Below are 21,912 nucleotides of genomic sequence, written 5' to 3'. Positions count from 1 at the left end.
CTGGGGTTGGAGAGCTCTTTGACGATTTTGAAGAGTTCCTTGCTGTTGTGTGCGTTGTTGTCTAGTCGCTCCTTGAATGCTGTTTTCTTGGTGGTGTGGATCAGTTGGTGGTGTTTTCGGGTGGCGAGCTTGAGGGTGGTCATGTTGTCTGGTGTTGGGTCTCTGCGCCAGGCTCTCTCGAGGGCTCGGCAGTTCTTCTTGGAGCTCTTGAGTTCGTCGGTGAACCATGGTGCTTTCTTACTGCCGGGTCTGCTGGGCGGGGTCCTCAGTGGGGCGAGGTAGTCTGCGCAGTTCCTGATCCACCTCGTGAGGTTGTTGGCGGCCTGGCTGGGGTTCGCTGCGTTGGCGGGGGGGTCCTGGCTCAGGGATGCGACGAGCTGGTCGGCTGTGATCTTGTTCCAGCTTCTGCGTGCAACCTGTTGGTGGTGGTGGTGGATCGTGTTCTTTTTGAAGCTGAAGTGGACGCAGCTGTGGTCCGTCCAGTGGAGTCCGGTGGCGTGGCTGAAGGCGATGTCCTTGCTGGAGGAGAAGACGGGGTCGAGCGTGTGTCTGGCGTAGTGGGTGGGGGTGGTCATCAGCTGCTTGAGACCGAGGTTGGCGAGGTTGTCCAGTAGGGTGGTGGTGTTGCAGTCGTTGTTGTTCTCCAGGTGGAAGTTGAGGTCCCCGAGGAGGATGTAGTCGACGGAGGGGAGGGCGTGCGGGCTGATGAAGTCGGCGATGTCTTCGCTGAATTGTGTGCGTGGTCCCGGGGGTCTGTAGATGAGGGTGCCTCTGAGGGTGGTCTTGGGGTCGGTGTGGATCTGGAAGTGCAGGTGCTCGGCGGCTCTGAAGGTGTCGTCGGTGTTGGTCGAGATGCGGATGGTGTTCCTGTGGATGATGGCGATGCCTCCTCCGGTCTGATTGGCGCGGTCCCTCCGGGTGATCTTGTATCCGTCCGGGATGGCGATGGAGATGTCGGGTGCTGAGGAGGCGTTCATCCAGGTTTCCGTGAGGAAGGCGACGTCTGGTGATGTTGTGTCGAGCAGGTTCCAGAGTTCCACGGCGTGTCTGTTGACGGAGCGGGGTGTTGAGCAGGATGCACTTTAGGTGGTTGCTGCTGGTTTTCGGCTTGGCGGGTGCGGGTGCGTGCAGGTCCGGATGCAGGTGAACTTGCAGGAGTGGCAGCTGAAGGGTCCGTGTGTGCGTCTCGGGGTGGCTCGGTAGCATCCAGGGATCCGGCCGGTGTTGAGTGCGTTGAGGGCGGCGGCATCGTAGGTCTGTCGGGTCGCCTTGATCGGCGGGGGCCAGGGGTTGTGGCACTGGGCACGGTCCAGGCGCGGACGGGCGCAGACGGGCTTGCCTTTGGCGCGCCGTCGGCGCACAATCGTCAATGCTGCGCGTGCGTGGGGGCGTCATAAGAAGGGAGCCGGGAGGGAGGGTCCGCTGGGTGGCGGGAGCGGGGGGGCCAATCGGCTGGCGGGGGGGCGGGCCGCAGGTAGGCAGCGGCGGGAAAGGCGAGTGCGGGCGGCTCAGCGGCGGCTGGGTCGCCTGCAGCGGCAGGTAGGCAGGCAGTGGTGACAGGCAGTCAGGCAGTAGCAGGAGGAGCGTGGGGGCAACCCGGCCAGAAGGCTGGATGTTTGTTGCATAGTATATATTGATGACATTTTGATTTATTCAAAGAATACCGAAGAGCATGTGCAGCATGTCCGGTCAGTTCTACAGAGGTTGAGGGATCATTCTTTATTTGCTAAATTGGAAAAATGTGTATTTCATGCCACCAGGGTGGAATTTCTGGGTTATTGTTCGACTCCTGAGGGAATTCATATGGATCCCAAGAAGGTAGAAGCAATTTTAACTTGGTCAATTCCAACTTCCATTAAAGACACTCAAAGGATTCTAGGGTTTGCCAATTTTTACAGACGTTTTATCTCAAAATTTTCTGAAATAGTTACACCAATTACTCAGTTGTTAAAGAAAGGAATTTTTTTTCCTGGAATGAGGAAGCAGATAAAGCCTTTTCTTTATTGAAAAAGGCATTTACCACTGCACCCATTTTGGTTCATCCTGATAGACCATTTTAGGTGGAAGCAGATGCTTTGCAAACAGCGATAGGAGGATTTTTGCTTCAGAAAGATCCTGAAAATGGTCATTTAATCCGATAGCTTTTTTTTCAAGGAAGTTATTGTTAGCAGAACAGAATTATACAATTGCAAAGCGAGAACTTTTAGCTAATTAATATGTGTTTCAGGAATGGAGACATCATCTCCTGGGGGCTAAACATACTATCACTGTATACTCTGATCATAAAAACTTGCAATTTTATTCTACAGTAAAAGCTTTCACTCCAAGACAAATGAGGTGGTTACAATTTGTTAGTGAATTTGATTTTTTTATTCACTTATCGTCCTGGGAACAAGCAGTTGTTGTCTGACACACTCTCGCGATTAGTTTGTGAAAGAAATTTCAATTTAATTAGTGAACCACCAAGTATTCTTCCTAAGGAGAGAATTGCAGCTGAAATTCATTCCGAAAGTTTCTTAGATTCAGTTAAGGAGGAATTAAAGACTTGTAGTACTCAAGAGTGGTTATCTAGGGAAGAGAATTCAATCAGAGAGGGTCTTTTCTTTCATAACAAGAAATTGTTCATTCCTACAAGAGCTTTACAAGACAAGGTGATGCAATGGAATCATGATTTGGCAATTGCTGCACACCCAGGAATTAACAAGACTTTGGAGTTGTGCCAGCGCTATTTTTGGTGGAACAAGATGATTCTTGCTATCCAATAGTTCGTTAAAGCTTTTCCAGTTTGTTCTTGACAGAAGGCCTTGCACACGGCTCCAATGGGGTTACTTTATCCAATGGCAATACCCCCACAGCCTTGGCATACAATCAGTCTAGATTTTATTACTGATCTTCCCAAATCCAATGGGTACACAACTGTTATGGTAGTGGTGGATTTGTTATCTAAGATGGGACATTTTATTCCTTTGCAAAAGATTCCAACCGCAGCAGAATTTAGTACAGTATTTTTATCTACCATTGTCAAGCTTCATGGTCTGCCCACTAAGATAATTTCTGATAGAGGTCCTCAATTTATATCAAAGTTTTGGTCACAGCTTAGTAAGCAACTTGGAATTGAATTGGCTTTATCTTCCTCTTTTCATCCGCAGACAGATGGGCAAACAGAAACGGTTAATCAACATGTTGAACAGGGTTTGCAATGTCTATTGGCTACTACATCAAGTCACTGGGATGAAGTTTTGCCGTGGGCACAGTTTTCTTATAATAACACCACACATTCAGCTTTAGGTTGTTCTCCCTTTTATTTTCTTACTGGGCAACATCCTAGATCTCTTCCTATTCTTCTACCTGATGAGCAACAGACCATGCCTGCAGTTTCTGATAGATTAACATCACTGTTAGATATTCAGGAAAAGGCTAGAAAACAGTGGATTAACAATGAAGAGGACTGCAGATTCTCATCGAAAACCTTCACCTTTATAACAGAAGGGTCAGATGGTTTGGCGATCCACAAGAAATATTCAGTTAGAAGGTCCTAGAAAGTTAAAACCAAGATATTTAGGCCCTTTCGAAATTGAGAAAATTCTGAATCCAGTGTCTGTAAAATTAATTCTGCCTGATGAATATGCCATTCACCCAGTATTTCATGCATCTCTTTTGAAACCCTTTGAACCCACTACCCGACTTCATAACCCACCACCTCCCGTGATAATTGGTGATCATCTTGAATATGAGGTTAAAGCTATCTTAGATTCAAAAAGAGTTTGGGGAACCATGTTCTATTTGGTTAATTGGAAAGGTTAGGATCCATCGGAGCGATCTTGGGAACCTGAAAAGAATGTTCATGCCCCTAGACTCATTAGGTCTTTTTATGCTTTACACCCAGACAAACCCAGACCTGTGAGACGACCTTTGGGGGGGAGAACTGTTAGGGGTGTTCTCAGTGCTACTGGTCAGCCCGCGTAATCCTGAGGTGCATTGGCTCACTTAAGTTTCTAGTTGACTATTATAATTGTGTTTAACTATTTAATCTCTGTAAATAGTTCTTTACTGGAAACTAGAAGAGACAACAAGAGCCAATTTAGTTCTCTGTACAGTTTTATTAATTTGCTCCAGCCAATGCTTGTTTGTCATTTGCTTGGCGACAATCTTAATTCAGCGCGTGAGGAAGTGGAGCATGTGACACGCGCAGCTTCACGCGGGTGAAGTCTATATTAGGAACCTTCGCTAACGGCTCAGCGCTTCATCTGTTGTTGACGTGACGAAGAGCGCTTCTGACCCGCAGAGCCGTCCGTGATCTCGAGTCCGTTAAAAACCCTTTTCTTCCCTAAGATTGAGCAAGACTTTTTGAAACACAGTCCCTCATCCTAATCCAGTCTCTTGTCCTAATCGAATCCCCGTTCTGAAACTCCCCACCTCCCGTTTGATAAGAAGAAAAGCACGAGACTTTCATTGAAGTGAAATGAGCGACGTTGACTGAGACAGCGTTTCCTTCACGACGCTTGACTGAGCGGAATTCTTCATATCTGCCGACCCGGGTCTTAGAAGTGAAAAGGACCGTAAGACTTTATAAATAATTAATTCAATGTTAATAACTTTCAAAGACTGAGCGGAAACAATTTAGCGATCGAGTTGTTTGGATTCGCTTCTCAGAACTAGTATAAGGTCAAAAGATAGAAAGCAGAGTTTAAACAACACTTGGCAAAAGCAACTGATTTTGCCTGCTCATGTAACTTTGTATATATATTTTAGGAGGGTAATTTACTCAAATGTTTCTTAGTTTGGAAGCATTAGTGATTTAACTCAGTGACAGAAACCTGTTCTTTTAAAGTGCAAGTAATTTTAGGAATAGGTTGCAGTCTGTTTCTTTCTGCTTTCTCAAACTACAGAACTCCTTTGAACAGAAGATAACTGGAATCTTCAGGTATGAGCATTTGCATGGGTTTTGAATTGAGTTAGTCTAATCTAATTAATCTACTAACCTACAAGTTACTAAAGAGTAGTATTTAATGTTTTTGAACTTAATTAAAAGGAGTCAGTTAAATCAATCAGCTACATTTGACTCAAGATCCAGAAAAGTGTGAACAAGGGCCGTTAATTCTAATGATCAGTATTTCTTTAAGTTTTTAAAAAACATTTCTGAGATTTAATTGCTTGAAGAAGTAGAATTGTTAATTTAGTGTATTGCACAACAGGTTTATGTGAGTCCAGATTTGCGCTGAAAAGAAATTACGGCCTGGAACACTTTAAGAGAGACAACGGCAGGAAGCAGTGTTGTTTTTGTTGTTTGTTTCTCTCTCCACTTCCCCTTTCCCTTGGGGACTAGTTAACATAGTCAGAGTATCTTTCCTGATTGTGTTTGTTGATCCTTGAGGGAGCTGGGAGTTTGCGACTGCAAGTGAAAACTTCAGGAGTGACTTTCGTTACTACTCAACAGTCTAGACCGTCAAGGTCCGGGACGTACATCTTGATACCAAAGAGCATTTTGTATTGGGTCCGCCCACCCAGATACCTTATAGGGAGATTATTAAGAGCACGCTGCACGCCATTGAGAAGGGCCAACCAGTTTCTGCCAGTGCCTATAACTCGTGCTGTCAAAGATTGCTTTAAGTCACGGTTCATTCGTTCCACTACACTATTACCCTCAGGTCTGTATGGAGACGAAAACTTGACTTGGACCCCCAACAACATCATAGCATCCTTATACGCCTTAGAGGCGAAAGCAGGACCCTGATCTGAATGGAAGGTGCCACAGGCAAAAATCCCTACAAAGACACGCAAATCTTTTATGACAGTCCGTGAATCAGCGCTGCGATGGGGCCATCCATACAAAGCGTGTGCATGAATCAACTGCTACTAAGATGTACTTATACGCAGTATCAGAAGAAAAATGTTTCAATCACTCCTTGATATTCCAATTGTTCAAGGATCATCGCGACGGAAGCTTTGGCTTCACGCCGAATGGGATATTGAGGTTGAGGCTGCGGCTGAGACCATAAAGGAATCTCGTGGTTTGGGGAAAGTTTATCCCAACCACAATGTGTACGGTACAGAGCCGGCGCCAGAGCCTTAGCCCACTCTTCTGCAAAATTCAGCGCATGCTCTTTCCAGACTGTGTGCGCGAAACTGGGGAGGATTACCTCCTCCCCTCGTGGAGCTGCGAGAACAAAAGGTGGGGGCCAGTCAGCCTCCGAAAGCAAAATGTCATACGTAGACGAAAGATTTTCCCAAAATACCCCTTTTATGGTACGTTGTATGTCACCTTTGATTAACAGGACAATTTCATAAAGTCTATCAGGAGGAACAACTCTAGTATCAGCTGTTTCTATCACAACATAACGGTCAGTCGCTGTCACCTTCAGTAGTGGACGCAGGGCCTCTCACAATGGTAATCTCCGCCGCGCTGTCGAGCAAGGTCAGAGTCCATGTCAGATTCCGAAGCCGCGTTCTCACTATCTGTGGCATATCTGTGTGCTGTTAAAGTGGCGACTTTCTTCTTTTGAAACTGGGGTCTCTTCGGAGTCGAGCCGTCCTGCTTTCCTGCACCGTCTTTCGGGCGGGGCTGGTCACGTCCTTGCTGGCCTCCCCGACCCCTTCCGCCTCCTCCACCACCGGTCGCTGAGGCCGATGATTCCTGAAAGGAACGAGGAGAGCGTTGTTCAGAAACCTGAAATCGACCAGGTGATTTAATCTTCGCGCGATCGCGCAAGTCATAAACACGTTCTGTCTGCGCAGGCAATGGAGACGCAGGACGAGACTCCTGTTTCTGTTGTTGTTGCTGTTGCTTTCCCTGTTTCTGTTTTTAGGCCAATTTTGTTTCTTGGACTTGGGCTGAACGTCCGTTGCCCTTGAGGTTGCGTTTTCTCTTTAGTAGAAAAAGGCTTGAGACCCTTGCTATTGCGACCCACGGTTTTATAAGCCGCAACTATTATCCTCGCTAACTGTCGGGGTTTCTCGATATCGGGAAGCGCCGCCAAAGCATTGGCTACCTGAAAGTTCACTGCATCCCCCTTGACATTAGCAAGAATGAGATCGCAAACTGCATCAAAGGTGCCACACAGGCGCATACCCAATTCAACAGCAGCCTCAGGTCCGTGCTCGTTCTGAACACGTTTAAGGACCATAGGCAAGACAGCCATAGACGGAGTGCCGTAACACCTCGCAAAGACCGCCGCAAATGTTTTACCCCAGGTCTCACAGTCACCGATTTCAGGGGCCAAGTCTTTGGGCAAACTAATTGTCAGAATCCTGTGTTTCTCACCAGGAGACGTGTTAGGAAATACAGCTTCCAGCTGGTCAAACTTCTCGGCAAGCCAGAAAGGAAAATCATCCTTATCCTGGGGACGCCTGCCCATTACAGCGTTGACCATCACGGGACTGAGCTTCAAACCACCCTGTCCGGCCGGAAGCGCCCCACCCCCCGGGGGCCCACCCGGAAGATTACGGGTTATGTATTGCACTAACGCGCGGATAACGGGAATAGAGACTACATGTAGTCTACAGATTTCAGCAAGGGTACAATTGCTGTGCTGAGGATGAGGAGTAAATCCAGCCAAACCAGGCCAATTAGCGCCTGGAATGGACAAAGGACCTAACCTCGGAGCGGTTAAAGAATGGGGTAGGGCGCCATCAAACCAAACGCGATGCTGCCAAGTATCAATAGATACTTCCTGTGCCCTAAACGGTGTATAGACAGCTGGCACAGGGGAGGGAGTGTACGTGTGGAACACACCCGAAGTTCCGTTCACCGCTGGAAATGTCACCCACGAATAAAATATTTCGTACGGGTAAGCAGTTTCCGCACTCACCACCATGCCATCAACTGGGACATTATAATTCTGCAAATGATTGTGCACCGCAATGCGACTATGCTGCGGAATGTCCATGGCAACGGCCATGACGTCAGTGAAAGGAAAAGAGACAAATTAAACTTTGTAGCACAACTGGGTAGTAATTCAAGGAAACCTTTTAGAAAGATTCAAGCTTGAAAAGACCCATTTCAAAAATAGGTAGGTTTTTTCCGACACCACCGTTTTCCGGAAACGATAGTGAAGGGGTTAAGGATTGAATGATATACTACTCGTGTGTCATGATATAAGACCACCAACGTATGGGCGCCATGTAGCAGGGATTCCGTTCTCCTATAGCAGGGATTCCGTTCTCCTACAGAACTGTGCATAGAGATTTGGAACCTCAGTGAATTAGGGTGACCCAAAACTCACCTCAGTACCTAAAATCCCCTTACCGAGCTAGCTACAGTGTCTCATTGGTCATAACAAACTCCCAATGTTTAGACAAACCAGAACATGAACTTAGAATACCTCAGGTATCGTGGAACACATGAACACTCTTTCGTTATACAATCATTTCAAACCAGAACGTGGAGTAAAAGAGGACACATGCACATTTGAAATATTTATTTACTAATGCAGTGTTCTCAAACACAGTATCTTATATAATACAAGCAAACATATTATAAGAAGCAAAGTGATCAGCATAGTTACTAGTCCATAAAAGGCAAAAGGTGACAGCATGCTAAAATGCTCAGATGAATAGGAATTAACACCACCTAATTCTCACCCTCACTAACTGGCATAGTATATTATATCTATGAAGGTCTCTTTGGGTTTTAGCAGGGCGGGCCCATACCTCAAGATCTCAGTGGCAGAGGATCACATCATCTTCCACCAGCTCTCTGCATGCGAAGCACCATCAAGTGTGTAATGTGTGCTCTAAGCAAAACAATATAAAACGCGCGTAAAGCCAGATTTTGGCAGCAGCTGCATTCTTGTTATGTCTAGGAAGGTGCGAAGATCAGACCTCACAACAACACTGTGTCGAGTTATCCTTGAAGGCTTCAGCACTCACTGTGCAGACATATTTTACCAAGCAAAGCTGATATCATAGCAATAACATATTATTCTCAAGTAAATCATAACGCTCTTCTAGGTTGAAAGCTAAAATAACAATTATGTGTTGTGTGCAGAAGCAGCAAAAGGAAAAATGGCGTTTAAACATTTAATAAGCTCATGCTAACTTAATACAGTATATAGGTAAGCAGTAACTATATGACAGGATATTGTGCTGCATAACTAAATACTTATAAGGTCCCAAAAGCGAGACCTATTGGCAATGCCAATGCTTGTTTACAAAAGCAGTGACTCACATGCATCGATGGATTTATGACTCAGATTAGCCAATGCTTGAAACTTCGCTGAAGGCCTTCACTCTGTGCCTCAGTCTCATGGACAACTTTGCGTGCAGAGCAATGCCGAGACTGGCAGAGGCCATTGTGTTTTTTCTCAATGAGCAGACTCTTTTTCCATTTCTCCACACCCAATGTGAAGGTCATTCATAAGCTAATCATAAGCCTCTGCCAGCAATTATATATAGACTGAAAATGAATGCGATCTCTGCCAATATAAAATGGACAATAACAAAAATCACCCACAGCCCTTGGTATACAAGAACCAAAGTAACCATGTAATACCATTTGCCAAACAAGTAAGATGGATATCTATCTACCCAATCTAAAATGGCCGCCAAAACTTTAACGATGAGAAGAGGGTCCGATTCCCGCAACCGATAAATAAATAAATAAATAAATAAAAATTAAAAATGTTCACATATCAAATTCCATCAATATGGTATATTTAATCTAGCGCCCGCAAGTCGTAAGAAAAACACGCAACAGTCGAAAGAAAGACACACAACAACCGATTACAGTAATGGAGTCCGCAATGTGCCACCATTTGACACTAACTCGCTCTAGCCTTTCTTTGCATCACGTGGCAATCGCGAATGACAAACAATAATACTTAAAATGCCCACCCCCCCCCCCCCCGGCACCGACACGCTAAGATGCGGTCGCGCCTGGGGCTAACAGGTTGAAAGGACAGAGGCCTGCCGAGCTAAGTAACTGTTACTTGAACTTTACAAAAAATACTGGGTTCAACGATCTTACAAAGGGCAGACACCGAACCAAATACTGCCATGACATACGCATTGGCGAACACTAGCTAAAATGCTGTCTTAGCATGTTTTTTTCGCATTTAACAACATAGGCGAGGCAGATAATATGTTTAAACCAACCGCTAACGGACACAGACAAGCATCCCTATTTTCCTATTTTCGTATATAAAAACATTGCATATTTTCTAGCATAATCTGAACCTCTTGACTCCAGGCATCGAAACCACTGTTTAACAATTCCCCACCGGAACCAGACTGACATCACTGACTTTATCACCCCACACGCCCTCCCCTCGGAAGAATACATTCTACTTGGAGACCTCAATTTCCATCTGGAAAAGAGCAACGACAATAACACCACCACCCTTCTGAACAACCTCGCCAATCTCGGACTCAAACAACTTGTTGACACCCCCACCCACTATGCAGGACACACACTCGACCCGATCTTCACTTCCAGCAAGCATATCTCCTTCACTCATACCACACCCCTCCACTGGACGGACCACAGCTGCATCCACTTTATTTACAAAAAGACCTCGATCCACAACCACCCTCAACCGACTCTGCGAAGAAATTGGAACAAAATCACCATCGACCAGATCTCAACATCGCTTCTTCAAAAACCCCCTGCCTATTCAACGAACCCTAACGAAGCCGCCATCAACCTCACACAATGGTTAACCCAAACCGCCGATAAATTAGCACCCTTGAAAAAACATCAAATCAAGCAAGGAAGCAAGAACGCCCCCTGGTTCAACGACGACCTTACTTAAGAAATCCAAGAAGCTCTGTCGTTCTCTTGAGAAAACTTGGAAAAAAGACCCAAACACTATCACCCTAGCCGCCTTCAAAAACGCCACCCGCAAACACCACCAACTAATCCGGACAGCCAAGAAATCAGCACTCAAAGACCGACTAGACAACAACGCCCACAACAGCAAGGAACTTTTCAACATCATCAAAGAATTCACCAACCCCACCGCCAGCTCTAACGACATCACCCCCTCTCAAATCCTCTGCGACTCCCTTGCCTCATTCTTTCATGACAAAATCGCCGACATCCACAACAGCTTTGACAACCAACCTGTAAACCAGTCCACCCCACTCACCTCCGAACAGTTACCTCCTCCGAATATCCTTTTAGAATGGAACCCAATCACCACAGAAGAGACCATTCGCCTGATGAACTCCATCCACTCAGGATCCCCTACAGACCCATGTCCCCATCACATCTTCAACAAAGCAGACTCCATTATCGCACCCCATCTCCGAGATGTCATCAACTACTCCCTTAACTCCACCACATTCCCAGAAAGCTGGAAACACGCCGAACTCAGCGCCCTTCTGAAAAAACCCACAGCTGACCCCACCGAACTCAAAAACTACCGCCCCATCTCGCTCCTCCCATTCCCTGCCAAAGTCATTGAGAAAGCCATCAACAATCAGCTCGCCACCTTCCTCGAAACCAACAAATCACTCGACTCCTCACAGTCTGGCTTCCGAGCCTAACACAGCACCGAGACCGCCCTCATCGCAGCAACAGACGACATTCGAACACTACTGGACAACGGAGACACAGTCGCCCTTATCCTCCTTGACCTCTCCGCAGCCTTCGACACAGTCTGCCATAGCACCCTGATACAACGTCTCAGAAACATCGGAATTCAAGGAAAAGCATTGGACTGGATCATTTCGTTCCTCGCTGGAAGAACTCAGAGAGTCCGCCTCCCCCCTTTTAAGTCAGAGGCCACCGAAGTCATCTGCGGCATCCCGCAAGGATCATCTCTCAGCCCCACCCTCTTCAACGTCTACATGAGCCCTCTCGCAAGCATTGCCCATCAACACAACCTCAACATCATCTCCTACGCTGATGACACTCAGCTGATCCTCTCACTCACCAAAGACCCAACCACCGCCAAAACCAACCTACAAGAAGGGATGAAAGAAGTAGCCGAGTGGATGAAGCACAGCCGTCTGAAACTGAACTCGGACAAAACGGAAGTCCTCATCCTAGGCTCATCCCCTTCCGCCTGGGACGACTCTTGGTGGCCAACGGCCCTAGGAAAAGCTCCCATACCGACGGACCACGCACGGAACCTGGGCATCATCCTGGACTCCTCACTCTCGATGACCAGACAAGTCAACGCCGTCTCATCTTCATGCTTCAACATCCTACGCATGCTCAAAAAAACATTTCACTGGATCCCCACCGAAACAAGAAAAACGGTCACCCACGCACTGGTTACAAGCCGTCTGGACTATGGAAACACCCTTTACGCCGGCTCCACCGCGAAACTACAGAAAAAACTCCAACGCATCCAAAATGCTTCAGCCAGACTCATACTAGACATCCCTCGCACTGACCACATCTCCGCTCACCTGAAAGACCTTCACTGGCTCCCCGTCAACAAGAGAATAACGTTCCGTCTCCTCACCCACGCACACAAAGCCCTATACGAACTTGGACCTGATTGCCTCAACACGCGCCTTTCCTTTTACACCCCCACCCGCCAGCTGCGTTCGTCCAACCAAGCCCTCGCCGCTGTTCCGCGCATCCACAAAGCCACCATGGGAGGAAGATCCTTCTCCTACCCAGCGGCCAAGACCTGGAATTCCCTTCCCATCCACCTCCGCCTCACTCAAAACCACCTAGCCTTCAGAAAACAACTTAAAACATGGATATTCGATAAGTAAACCTCCCCCCCCTTCTTTAAGCGCCTTGAGACCCTATGGGTATGTAGTGCGCTATATAAATTCTGACTTGACTTGACTGAACTCCTATGTTCTCAAGTTTTACAAAATATAGTATTACTATCTGTATAATCCTAGCATCATCGCAACTCCTTTTTCAGGCATAATAACTACTACACCTTTTGGCAGAGGTACAGCGAGGGAGATTAGATTTGAACAAACACTTATTGACACGACCTCAAGCGCCCAAGTCTTGATTTTTAAATCATTTTAAAATCATATCTTTTTACACGTCTTGCATATCATTGTTTTTGACCCAACAGAGTCTACAGGCCCCTCCACCCAGACGGACCATGGGACATATTACTGCTAATAAATAAGTACGTTCTTTTTTTCTCACAACGACCGGGACAATATTATATGTTGCATGTTGTGTTTGTCATTGTAAGCGTACAGCAAAAATGAGTGTATACTCTGCATGTGTGTATATATATGTATATATTTTAATCCTTTGAACAGGAACACCCATTACAGACGTAGATGGAGTACCACCCACCGTTTGTTTTGTTCACCGGATTAAGCACCAAATGTCAGGTTTTCACTTCATAGGCACAAAACCACAAGGATCAACTATTGTATTTTAGCTTGACCTGCCCTTATGGGCAGGCACTATGTACTAACCTACAAATCTATTTTTCTCTCCCAATATACAGATACTACAGATACAACACTAACCTTATGTATACCTGATAGATACACACATTAGGTGTGCCTACTTTATTTAATTCTCTACCTTAATCTACGTTTAATTACAGGAATGGCATACATGGGGCTGGCCCTCATGTAGTCCTGAGGAAAAGGTGTAGGGGACACCTTGAAACATGTCGACAAGATATTAGGGACTATGACCACATAATTGTTATATTTCCTATATCTAACCCCTTTTTTACGATACCAACTAGAGGCAGGAATAAAGATGTTGGCTTACTAGCTAGGTATTTTTAATGTACACAAATCACCACTCCACCACACACTGCACCACACATAGTCTCACAAAAACAGTGCTCCTATGTATCCTTCACAAGTCGCAGCACGCCCCAAGAAGTAGATGCTTGGGATGGCCCCAATGATGAAGCATGTCACCTGAGGGCAACTTTTGGTGAGTGAGGGGACTAAAGAAAATAATTTTCTTTTCCAACAAGGCGTACCCAAATTTGGGAAAACCTACTACTTTTTCACAGGCTAGGTTATCACGATCCATTATATATGGGTTATAGTGTTGTACTTTACAATTCACGAGGAAGAACCTAGCCACAGCCTCTTTCTCCCTCCTTCTTTGATAACGTTGTGTTTTGTGGTCATCAAGGTGCTTCCTGTTCGTCCTGTACTCTGAGATCCTCTCAGCCTGCTCCTTCTAGTTCTCACCGGTTTGCGTCAAAAGTACTATTGGTGCTGGTGCGGAGTAAATAAAAAAGTAAACAAAATACGCTCCCGTTTAGTTTTAAAAAGGTAATGGTTTTGCTCCTAACACATGAAGCCTATACCTTTAAAAAATAAAAACAGCACAGCGGCAGAGGATATGGCGCCACAGCCTATGCTGCAGACTAAAATAATTCTTCAGAGAATGCTAATAAAAAAATCTAATAAAAAAAGAAACAAACAGCATGGGGTCAATCTAACACTTACAGTATGGATTCCGGAGTTCCTGCCACCGACACAACTCGTTCTGGTGTTGTAGTTTGCTGATAAGATGCGGCAGGGGAGGAGGCGAGGCGTGCAGGTCGGAGCCCGGCTCAGCAGCTAATTACCTGCAGCTGTAGAGCTGAACTAGAAGAGGCTTTTGGATTGTCAAATAGGCAGGTTGTTTGTGGTGGCTGGAGGGGGAGCAGATGCAGCTTTGAAGCTGCAAATAAAATTAAAGCACGGTACCTGTAAAATGGGCGTCGCGCAGATTTAAAGTTGAGCATTATTAAAAATGGAGATGAGCAAGCATTGCAATCCTGAGAAAAAGCACAGCACCTGGTATATGCGTGACTGCGAATGAAACAGGCATAATGACATGAAGCGCGGGGCCCAGTATATGCGTGGCTGCGAGTCAGGCAGGTGCCATGGTAAACAAGCATTAGCCGCGCAGCGATGAAAGTGACGCGTCTGCAAGGCAGCGAAAGTGAAAGTGATCGTGATGCATTTAATGACCCATGACAGAGGAAAGACAGATGGCGACTGCGCGCGTACACGCGTGTGTAACCGTGAGCTGGAGGCCAGCAAAAGCGTGTAGTAGCACTTTCAAAACCCACTTACTAAATGTCTCGCGGATCAGCGCATGCGCTGGCTCAGGCAAGACCTAAAAAGCTCACAAAAGAAAGAGGGGACCCTAGTGGTGGTATCTACAAGAGCTATTAGGCGGCCAAAAGTAAACGTTCCAAGAAGGGAGCTAATCCAAATATAACGCCATCCCTCTGTACCTTCTTTAAAGTGCAAGACAAACAGGCAAAGGAGGGGACCCCATTAAGCGAAGGGAAATCAATTGCTGCTATCTATAAAATGCAAGAAACAAAATCTCCTTCAAAAATTGGAAAAACAGAGTTCCCAAACCGTTTTCAAATATTGATGACAAATGGGGCGGAAGACGACTGTTTGGTAGATGTAGGTGAGGTAGGGGATGGCCCGCAGACAGATAAGAAACTTAATACACGACATGGCTTCAAATTATCAAGACGAAGATTCGGAATCGCTCTCACAAGGGGAGATAGGCGGATTGATAGCTTCCTTGCTACTGAAAGAAATGAAACTAGGCTTTGCTAAGTCGGAAAGAAACCATGAAAAAATACAAGCATCTTGTGAAGCGTTGGAGTCCAAAGTTAATGCTCTGTTTGATAGGGTTGCTGATATGGAGACAGTTGTGGACAGAACAAAGGAAGAAGTAAAAAGATGCCAGGCTGATATCAGCAAACTGAGAACCAGTGAGAAAGAACTTAGGGACAAGGTTGAAATCTTAGAGAATAACTCTTGAAGGAACAATTTACGAATTTTAAATATCCTGAGGGCTCAGAGGGACAGAATATTAAAAGTTTCTTGGTATCCTTGTTGAAGGATTGTTTTCCGGAACTAGAGATGAAAGCACTGGATGAAGCTATCCAAAGAGCGCACAGAGATCCTTTTAGACGAAGCGCACAAAGGAAAAATCCTCGGAAAATACTTGTAAATTTCAGAACCTACTCCCTCAAAGAGAACATACTTAATATGGCATTGAAAGCAGGTACCATCAATACGAAGGATTACAACTTCAGAATTCGATTTGATATATCGAAAACCACATTAGATTGACAATGGGCACTTGGGTTCTATATGCAAGAACTAAGATCAGCAGGTGCTACTGTTCAGAGGAAATTTGCAGCATTACTGAGAATTATGTGGGATAACAAAACTTACAATATTAAAGAACAAAGAGAAGTCGAGACATTACTTGAGCAAATTAAAGTAAAAAAATAAGGGCCAGGTATGTTAAACGGATGACCTCATGAAGACGGAACATAAATAGGGCTATAATATTTGTCCAAAGACAGACGGGAGGGTTCTCCAGGGGAGGGTGACAGGGGTTACATTAGGTTCTTTTATTTTTGGTTTATCGGGTGGGGAGCATTAGGGAAAAACAAAACAAAAAATATCTCATATGCAAGAGACAGGGAATACAAGGTCCTGAAAGTAGAACCTTTTACCGAACACAATCAGAGCTTGGGGATAGAGCGAAAAAGGAAGTGAACAGAAAATATAGATGGTAGCATTAGAGGGTAAAATTAAAATTATAACATGGAACGTAAATGGCCTGAGGGTGTGGAGAAGGCGCCAAAAAATCTTTGAATACTTGAAGCTCTATAAATGTCACCTTATAATTTTACAGGAAACCCACTTGTTAAAATCGGAATGGCTTGAAATTATAAAACATGAAAAATGGGTGGAAAAATGTATCTGTACTAATCAGTCCTGCTGTATTAAATGTGTCGCAAAGATAACATTTGTAGAAGAGTTTGCTGATTCAAATGGCAGATGGGCTGCAGCTAAGATCAACATAGAGGGCAAACATGTTTTTGTAGTTGGATACAACGGCCCAAATTCAGATGACCCAGCCCCTCTGTTATCCCTGTATGCTCAGTTAATTAATATATCGGTCCCAACAATTATAGGGGGAGACTTTAATCTGTTATTAGACCCAAGAAAAGACAGACACCCGCCTGGGAGAGCCTTAAATCTTCCCAAAATGAGGAAATGGATTAATAGGTTTAAAGAAGACTTGGGACTAGTAGATATATGGAAGAGTAAAGGGGATCAGAATAACAGATTTACATATGTAAACCATAAGTATGGGCATTCATCAAGAATTGATTATTTCTTGATAGATATATCATTAAGCAAACATGGTTTTAAAGTAAATCATGTACCAGCCCATCTATCCGATCACTCCCTAGTCCAAATCAAATTCAACCAAAGCTATACACAGGGTGAGGTTAGGTGGACCTTAGACCACACACTCTTAATACATGAAGACATTATAGAGAAGTTAAAACTTATAACAGAGGAATACTTTCAAATTAACGCTAACTGTGAAGTTTCATTGCAAGGAGTGTGGCATGCATACAAAGCCGTAGTCAGAGGAGCTCCGATTGGAATAGCTGCAAAAAGAAATAAGGAAACTAGACATATTATAAGTCAATTAGAATCAGATATTCTAGACCAACACAGCAATTATGAAGCAGCGACCTCTGCAACAGAACAAGAAAAAGTAAAAGAGGAAGTTATTAAAAATAAAATTGAATTGTCTAGCTATTTGGAAGGAAGGATAATGAAAAGATGGGTGGCGGGTTGATTGTCAAATTATGAATACGGTGAGAATAGTGGGAAACTCTAAGCATGGAAAACCAAAATTGACAACAGTAGGAATAGAATAAATGCAATACATAGCGACTTGGTAGATGCAAAGGTAGAGAGCAGGACAGAACCAGAAGAGGCATTCGAAGATTTTTTTCAGACATTGTATAAGGAGGATCAGACCCACTCAGTCAATGTGGTAGATTTGTACCGGAGTGAAATCTGCAGGCCCAGATGCTATCCCAGTAGAATTATATGTACTCTTAAGGAAAATACTAATTCCAAGATTGACGGCCCTCTTCAATAACATTTACTTGAAAGATCTTGAGCTCCCTAAATCGTGGAATGATGCCACCATCAGCTTAATTTTAAAATCAGGAAAAGATCCACTCAGATGTGAGTCATACAGACCCATTTCACTTTTAAATTGTGATTGTAAATTTTTTACCCAAATATTAGCAGTACGGATAGGGAATTTCACCGGTAAACTCATACATACTGACCAATTTTTACCCAAATATTAGCAGTACGGATAGGGAATTTCACCGGTAAACTCATACATACTGACCAAAAAGGGTTTATAAGAGGGAGACAACTACATGATCTTAATCATCAACTAATCCGGTCCATTGACAAAGCCACCAAAGTAAAATTACCACTAGCAGTCTTAACCTTTGATGCTGCTAAAGCATTTGATCATGTAAATTGGATATACTTGCATGAAGTTATAAAACACTTTGGTCTGGGAACACATTTTTTAAGAGTAATAAGAAATATATATGCTATGCCAGTTGCAAAAGTACTCATAAATGGTAGCTCGTCTTAACAAATTCAGATTGGAAGGGGGACGACATAAGGTTGTCCCTTGTCTCCTCATCTTTTTAATTTGTATATAGAACCACTGGCCAATATGATAAAGAGAGTCGAGAAAATTATCCCATTCCAATTCAACGGCTGGGTAAATAAAGTGCCATTGTATGCTGATGATTTAATTGTTTATACAAGCGATCTTAATAAAACTCTCCCATTCATCACAAAACTGCTAGTTGACTTTGGCAAAATTTCAGGCTACCAAGTGAATATTCAGAAAACTGAAATAATGCACTGGAACATAGTAACACCGTTAGTAGAATCAAAAAATAGCATCAAGTATCTGGGAATAGAGGTTACGAAAAAATTGAAGAAGTTGCTCAGGTTAACCTAAGCTCAAAGATTAAGGAAATTAAGTAATTATTAAAATCTTGAGTTTTCTATCTCTGTATTTTTTGGGGTGTTCAAATGTAATTAAAATGCCCATTTTGCCAAAGTTTACTTTCTTATTTAACGCTATACCGTTAGAATTTAAGATCCCTTGGCTAAAAAAGATACAGAGTGAAATTAATAGCTTTATTTGGGCCTCAAAGGGAGTGAGGATATCATGGAGAAAACTGTGTTGCTAGCCCTGACCTGCTTTCTTACTATAGAGCCTTTCATTTTAAACATACAAGAAATCTTCTTAGACCTCATGCCGACTATTCTTCTTACTGGAAAGCTGTAACAGAGGAAGATCATTGTTGATACAAGTTTGGACATCCAAAATATTATACTTTAAAAAGATCAAACTAAAGGTACTTAACACTGCATATAAGTTATGGTACGATAGTAGAAGAATTTGGAAGATTCCGTTCTACAGCCAGCCTACACCAATTTGGTGGTTTCCAGGAACCCCATAGTGCCTAAAAGACACATTAGCAACCCCACTTAGGGAAGCAGGAATAACAAGATGGGGACAATTGATTGACCATGGATCATTAATAAGTTGGGACTCATTATTGGATTTAACACAGGGCAAGATCTCCAAGTTTAAATACTATCAACTACAGAATTAGTCGAAAATCTGAAAATAAGTTAAAAAATCACAGCCGATCTGGAAAACGAACTAATAAGCGATGTACGGGAAAAAAGAAGTATCAAAATGGTATTGCCACTTGATACAATCCCCTGACAATGAATTCACTGTCCCGGATGAAGTATGGAGAAAGACCTTCCCTACTCATGACTTGAAACATCTTTGGCAAGTATCCTGCACTCTTTTATGGCAAACTATAGTCTCTGCACCACTTAGGAGAAATCATCTTTTCACAGGTCATGCTGGACGCCGGAAAGTCTCTCCAAACTGAACAACCAGGTGGTAAGAAAATGTCCAAAATGCGGGGATCCCACGGCGAATGATATCCACACGTTCCCCAGTGTCCACACCTGGGAATCTTTTGGGAAGAAGTGGGTAAGTCCATTGATAAAGTTCTAAAAACAAATATTTAGGTAAGCCCACTAATTGTTATATTTGTTATTTTGATAGTAAAAGTCAAAAGTGTTTATTGTTTACCCTAATAATATTAGCTAGGCGGGAGGGATGTGTGAATCGGATCCTTACCACCCCTCTCAGGGCAATAGAGTGGATTGGCTCAGTAAGGAAATTCAGGCTATTGGATAAACAAAGAGGGAACAGCAACAAAACAAGGTTTTGGGATCTATGGACAAAAACATGAGGTAGGGTTGGGAGGAATGTCCAATGATACATATAATACGATCTTTCAGATTCAAATGGTCGGCGCGTGCTTTCTGTGACCGACTTCAACTAATCTAAAGGTTCGAGGATAAGTCCCAATCCTTGGCACATTAATAAAGGGTGGTCTCCAGCCATACCAATCAGAACCAAGACAAGGGACCTTGTCCGACATAACCATAAAAATCGCATAAATGAGGGGAAAACAAAAGGGTTACTCGAAATATAGAATTGTCACTATTCTTCAAACTAAAGAGTTTTCTGTGGAAATCTCTACCTTTATCTGGGGCAACATGCCATCACCTACTCCAAATGCCTAGTTACATAGCTGGTTACAAAAAAAATTTACAACCCAGTTAAGCCACCGGGACCTGGGTGATTAACATTACAGAGGATAGGTGGTCTGAGTGGGACGATTTGGAAGAGCACACATATTTATGTAGCAGCATCTATTAAATTACTCATACTATAAAATTCTGCTCAATACTATTTATTCATATTGAACATCAGTCTGAATGTTCAAAATCCAGCAAAACATCTGGAACATACATATACAAAAGTGCCCCGAATGTGTAGAAGGGAGAAAGGAAGGGCTTGTGTGCAAAGTGAGGGTTAAATGAGGGTGGAAAGGGAATGAAAATATACACAGACCATGATACTGGTATGTCCTACATGACAAATATATACAAGCAAAATAATTAGCAGCCATTATGCCACTGAATAGGCACAATGAAAAAAGCACTGTTGCCCGCATTGGCATATATACAACAATTCGACCACTGACAGACTTAGGTGACCTTGATTCTTACAATGGGGTCTTCCTCAGGACTGTAAAGGGGCACCTGAGAACTTAATGAAGGGAAATACTTAGAATGTGTCATAATTTGTAATGCAAAGTCTAAATATAAAAGGGAAACTAAACTACTGTAAACCACAATTGGCTAAGTGGTTGAAATTATAGTAGTGGGCCTGTGGGCTCCTAGGTCAGAGAAAAGACAGACAGCAACCTAATCAGCAAACCTAATCAGTCTGACCCTGTGCCTCATGGGAACAGTCCAGCCCGAACTGCCAAGCCATGTCTTCCCTGGACCGGAAACAAGCATCCTGGGACCAGTTTCGGATTCATAATCCTCATCAGCCAGGCTATCTTGAATCCAGTGGCCAAGTGAGCAAGGGACTCACATCTGAGCATACCCTGCCACACTTAGGGCGAACAAAGCGGTCCAGATGCTCCGTCCATCACCACCCCCTTTTGTACCGATTTCGGCCGCCATAAGTGTGGCAGGGTATGCTCAGACGTGAGTCCCTTGCTCACTTTGCCACTGGATTCAAGCAAGCCGGGCTGAAGACGGCTGTAATGCCAGAAACTGGTCCTCGGAAGCTTGTTTCCGGTCCAGGGAAGGCATGGCTTGGCAGTTCGGGCTGGACTGTTCCCATGAGGCACAGGGTCAGACTGAGTTGCATATAGCTTTGTCTGAACTGGGGTGGCAGAGTGGGCTAAAGAACGGTGATGGATCAAACCCAGATCTTTTGACTGGGTGTGAGTGTTTGATTGGTTCAGATGCTCCGTCCTTCACCACCTCCTTTTGTACCGCTTTTGGCCGCCATAAGTGTGGCAGGGTATGCTCGACGTGAATCCCTTGCTCACTTTGCCACTGGATTCAAGCAAGCCGGGCTGAAGACTGCTGTAATGCCAGAAACCGGTCCTCGGAAGCTTGTTTCCAGTCCAGGGAAGGCATGGCTTGGCAGTTCGGACTGGACTGTTCCCATGAGGCACAGGGTCAGACTGATTTGCATATAGCCATGTCTGAACTGGGGTGGCAGAGTGGGCTAAA

General features: G+C 44.3%; 1 protein-coding gene across 1 annotated transcript in view; it reads right to left on the bottom strand.

Annotated features, from left to right (window-relative positions):
* LOC144752036 (E3 ubiquitin-protein ligase TRIM39-like) overlaps window positions 1-21,912 on the bottom strand; it is a 179,768-nt gene that overhangs the window by 111,726 nt on the left and 46,130 nt on the right. The window lies entirely within an intron of this gene.

This window comes from Lissotriton helveticus, chromosome 4_2, assembly GCF_964261635.1.
Source record: "Lissotriton helveticus chromosome 4_2, aLisHel1.1, whole genome shotgun sequence".
Classification (NCBI taxonomy): Eukaryota; Metazoa; Chordata; class Amphibia; order Caudata; family Salamandridae; genus Lissotriton; species Lissotriton helveticus.
This window is presented reverse-complemented; position numbering and strand designations above follow the sequence as displayed.